The sequence below is a fragment of the Mercenaria mercenaria genome, chromosome 9 (genome assembly GCF_021730395.1).
Source record: "Mercenaria mercenaria strain notata chromosome 9, MADL_Memer_1, whole genome shotgun sequence".
Classification (NCBI taxonomy): Eukaryota; Metazoa; Mollusca; class Bivalvia; order Venerida; family Veneridae; genus Mercenaria; species Mercenaria mercenaria.
This window is the reverse complement of record NC_069369.1, coordinates 84913401-84918921: the sequence shown is the minus strand read 5'-3', so window position 1 is coordinate 84918921 and position 5521 is coordinate 84913401. Positions and strand designations below refer to the sequence as shown.

Here is a 5521-nt window from a genome sequence, read left to right as displayed (position 1 = left end):
CATGGTATTTTTTCTTATATATTTTATTACCCATATTCTTGTTCTCATCATACGCTCCTAAAACGTAGTATTTGGAGAATATTAGAACCACTTTGTCCAGTATTTCTGTCCGTCCCACAGTCCCGGAACAATAAAGACAATAACTTTGACACCACAGAAGGAAATAGCAATTAGGCATCATAACTATATCTTCAATAATTTTAGAAGAATTATCCCCCTTCTGTACTAACTGTTTCACAAGTTTTACATCAAAGACAACTACCATGGCTCCATCGACGGGAATTTAATGTATGCCATTTGAAGCAGGACTTTTTAGGTAAACACCGGCGGAGCACGATCCCTTTCCTTGATAGCTCTAGTTTTAACTTGCTGGATATTCATCCTTGTTTTTAATAACAAACTGCGATGTGCTAAGCATAGTCTGCAATCTAAATGTAACGATGGGTCAAAAGTGCGTTTGAAAATAAACTTTCTTTTGTTGTCGAAACTACGATTTTATGTCATTTTCTCAGAACAAGGCAGTGTGTTTCTTAGTTTCCTTACTCCTACCTTCTATAAGTCAAGGTTAAGGTCAAGAAAGCCAAAATGTACGTATTTACAGTCCAAATGCGTTCCCTAATATGAAGCTACATAGAAATGACGCATACCAGTCTCCAATGAATCTCATTAACCTCAATAGGTCAAAATGTCCGGTCAGCTGCTCTGCGTTAGAGACAGTTCATTTTCCTCTATTTCTAAATTGCATACTCAATCTGTATTCTGATAATAGCTATACAATGACTTTCTTTACGTTTCGTGCGATTGCAAATGGCGTTTTGAATTGGAGTGTAGATAAATTAACGATTAGCCGATGAAAACCCGTGAGCTGGGAATTTATTATCCAGTAAAAACCTAGGATCTCAGGTTCGACTGATTTGCTTTCTGGAAAGAAAAAAGAAAAAACTTGTGATCTGAAACGAAAACATAATATCTCGACCCAGAACTTACGTTCTCAGAAACATTGTACATTTTTTTCACGTCAGAACCTAGATTTTGATAAAAAAAAACTTGTGATCTGAAGTGAGAACGTAGGTTCTCACTTGAAAATCTAGGATCTCGGATTAGTTATGCAACTGCCATAGGCTTGCAGATCAATATTAAAAGTCATCAGTCTTTGATCCTCCGGACCTCGGGCAGTTTGTTTTTACTATGGACCAGAAGCGATTCAATAATAGTTATTTTAGCCATTTTTATTATGTAGGTGTGAACAGTAGCAGTTGGTTTTTGGTAACCACAGGAAAATGTATAAGTGTGAGAATATTTTGGCTCTTTAGGGCATATTCTACAGCAGTTAAACAAAAATGCCGTGTTTCAAAATAATGATAATTCAATTTTAGTTCTAGAGCCAGTTGGCGTTGTACATGCGATCATAAGGTATCTGTCGTAAACTGGACCAAATATATTGAAACAACTGGATTGTTTCTTGGACGCTCTTTTATGCAAATAGAGTTTATACCTAGAGAACTCTGACTGCTAAAATACGTGACGACAATAGCTGGAGCTTGTATATTTGGTATTTATCATCAGACAGATAAAATGAATGTACAATAGCTGGCGCTAAAACATTTCATGACTCTTAGTCTGTACAGAAAGAAAACATTACCAAATAACTAGTTAAGACAGAAGGGCCAGAAGAATGTTAGGCTTTCATTTGTCTGTTGTATTCTCAGGTTGTTTTAGCGTTTCATCAACATTCATATCCTCTCATTGACTTGCAGAGGAATGATGCAAAGGATATTAAAATCTCAAAGTTAACTGTTCCATAAGAAGAAAATGTAAAAACAGTAAAAGAAAAAGGTTTTGGAAGATTAATATCAATTTGTTATAGAATGTTTATTCAACCTGAATTACGTGTAGTTTATGCTTATCACTGATTTTATCAATAAAAAGCATTAGAGGGTATAGATCATATCACCGAGGACAGAAAATATACAAAACAAGAGATTCGCCTAGCGGGGCAATATACGCCCGAAAGGATTTTTTTAGAGAAGGAGGGAAGCAAGATTTAAAGAAGAAACATATCTAAAGATTTTTTGGCGGGGGCATGTGAAGGATTTGGATGGGAGGGGTAGAAGGATGTGTGGTGCTGGTGACAGGAGACAGTTTACTAAAATGCAAGAAACTAAATTTAAAAAATGCAGGGTGCGGGAGTGTTTGGGGTTTGGATGTGACAGAATATTAAAGGGCAAGAAGCTAAATGAAAAGAAAAGGAAATAAAGAAGAGAAAAAATAATTGGTGGGGCTTAGGGTTGGTGGGGCAGCTAGGAATCGGGTGTACAATGTAGATTAGGGTGTGAATGTAAATGAAAATAAAGATTTTTGTGTGGGCCGTGGGATGTATATGCTCTGGACATGAAATATGATGGGGAGATTTGACTTTGCTGTGACCCTGACCTTAGACCGTCCACTCTTGTTTCAGCACTCTGTCGTCTCATCACCACATACCTACACCCCAAGTTTGAAGTCGATACCTTGAATGGTTAATAAGTTTTTTTCCGGACATGAAATTAAACTTTGAGCTCAATTTGTGACCTCGACCTTTGATCTTCAGAGCCGGTTTAAATGCACTGTACATTGTCCCATTGCCACCTAAGAACATGCCAATTTGCATGGTTTTTTATCTATGCTCTGGACACGAAATATGTGGTCAGTTTTGACATTTTAGCACAGATTTTGACCTTGACATTTGATTTACAGAGCCGTTACACGTATCATGCACATCATCTCATCACCATCTTCCGATATGCCAAGTCTTAAGTCAATACCTTTGATGTTTATAAAGTTATGCTCCGGACATTAATTATGACAAACGGCAGACAGACGGACAAAAAGACGGGCGGACGCACGCGACATCACATAGTACGTTAGTTTTGTTTTTTTTTTCAAAACCGGCATATCAATAAAATGCGCTGCAGCTGGTCGAAGATTGGCCACAAAATAGTAATTTACCAAGAATCCTTTCGGACAAATATTTTAAGCAGATAGAATAAATATTTACGTTTTACTTAAAATTATTATTGTTGCATCGAACAAAAGTTTGTAGGATTGAACAAAAATATTATTTTTTAATAAATATTTTGTGATATACAATAAATATTTTTGTTTTATTGAACAAATACTTTTACTTTGCAATAAATATTTTGTCACTGAGGATTGAATAAATAACTTGAAAATATTGAATACATATTTTGTCGCATAGCAGATTTTTTTTTTAGTTTTACAATAAATATTTCAAAAGATAGAAAAAATATACGAAATTATTGAAAAATATTTCAGTTTTACAATAAATATTTTATGACATTGAAAAAGTATATAAAGATAGGCAATAATTATAGAAGATATAATATTGCAACAAATTACACGCCATAATTATTGTACTAAAACTGTTAAAATGTTATATAATTATTTTTACATTGACACACTGGTACATGTATAACGTTTTATGGTGTTTATCTTTACCCTGCTATTCTTTTTAATAGACTAGTCCGTCATACAGTTTAGGCAATACCATTCATTATAAGAAGGGATGTTCACTTGTAACTTACTGACTGAAAAGTGAACAGTGCAAACCATGATCAGACTGCAGGCTAATCTTGATCTGCACTGGTCTCAAAGGCAGAATCATTTGCCGCCAGTGGCTAAAGGTTAATATTTACTGAAACTTTATAAGTATAATATGCAGGATATTGAGTTGTATTTGAATTGATTTCAGAATGTTTCAAGCTTCTAGTCATTATGAAAGGGTGTCATTGAAATTATCCGAAGTACTCAGTGATATTGGCATGAATGAGAGAGTGGTGCTAGAGAGGAGAAGAATATTGTTTTTGAAGGAATCTATACGTAACATAAACGAAATACTTAAAGGACATAGCAGATCGATACACTTCTTTGGAAGTCAGATAGAAGGGTCAACAACAGTAGGACTAGACTCAGATAATGATGAACTCCACTGCAGCGGTCACTGGAAAGTGATACAGGACTGGAGTGAGTGGCAGTTTGGTGTGGCCAATCTAATGATGATTAAAGATAAGACCACATCACCCGGCTACTGTCATCTCCAACTTACAAGATTTGATGAGCCTTCTGCTTACAGAGATATTCAACACAGCCCAATGGACGGTTTTTGTACAGATAAAAGAGGAAGAAATGTGATGAAAAACAGTTACAAGATCTGCAAACTCCATTATGGTTGGGTTAAAAATGGCCCAACAAATACATATGAAGGTGCACATGGCTCAAGTGTCGATCATGTTGCAGCATTGCAATGTAAATCATGGCCTAAGGAAGCCAAAATCTGGTTATCACAGAGAGGCATAGGAAGGTGGCCCACAGACGAAATAAAGAGATACTGTGAAACTACTGGCTGTTTTGTTGTACCAGTAGGCAGTAAGCATGGTCATGATGAGGACCTAGAATGGAGAATATCTACTTCCAAAGCTGAAAGATGTCTGATGCATAGTTTAAACATCACACAATTAAGGTGTTATATCTTGATGAAGATGATTCTTAAAACATTCATTAATCCCCAGTGTGATGGTGTCATTTCTAGTTTCATGTGTATAAAAAGTACGCATTTCAATCAATGGCAGGAGCCAAATTTACTTGCATGTTCAAAGTGTTGTCTTATGTCATTGCAGCACTGTGTTAGACAAGTATATTGTCCACATTTCATAATGCCTGGAAACAACTTGATGGCTGGAAGAATTTCTCCTCCAGTCCAGCAACAGCTGCTTGCAATCCTGGAATCCATCATACAACGTGAATTTTGGGCATTTATTGATATTCCTATTGATAACCTTGGCATGAGACTTCAGGAGAAAATGAACATGTTACCAACGTTACCCTGTGGTCATTATTACCACTCAACTGTTAAGTTTTTGGAAGTTTCAAGAGATTTAATATTACACCACCTTTTCAGATATTTGTTCACTTTACATGTAACATTATATGACGATATAATTATTCTTGCTAGAAACAGACATGAAATGGTGCCTTCTCTGCTTTTAAACTTCGTATACAGTGTGGTTAGATTATATAACACTGAAGCATCTACAGCAGTGGAGAGAGCAGCGTGCAGACTTACAACTCCGCTTTTGTGTTCTTCCTTAGGTTCTGTGATGGCATCTTTAGACATCCGGGCTAGCAATTCCATATCCGAGATGGCGCTTGCCTGGTTTTCAGCTGGACTGAACTTTGATATGTCATCTAGCAGGCTGAAACTTGCATCTGCATTATACTGTATAGGAGAAATGGAAAGGGCAGAGTATATTCTTGGTACAATTGAAGAAAAGTATGATTTGGATGTGGTTGTATCTGTGCATCGTTACTGTCCGTGTACACTAAGTGAAATTGATAAACCAGGATTCATCGATAAGTGTTATACAGGCAATGAAGAACTTACAAAAGATACTGCAGCTTTTTGTGTTATGTTCATGCGTTGTTAAATCAACTGTGTTCCACAAGAATTACAGTATGAAATGTT

The 5521-nt window shown here is 36.1% G+C and overlaps 1 protein-coding gene across 1 annotated transcript in view; it reads right to left on the bottom strand.

Moving 5' to 3' along the window:
• The window catches only part of LOC123547620 (histamine H2 receptor-like), a 315142-nt gene that overhangs the window by 195484 nt on the left and 114137 nt on the right, over nucleotides 1–5521 (bottom strand). The gene's annotated exons all lie outside the window — the stretch shown is intronic.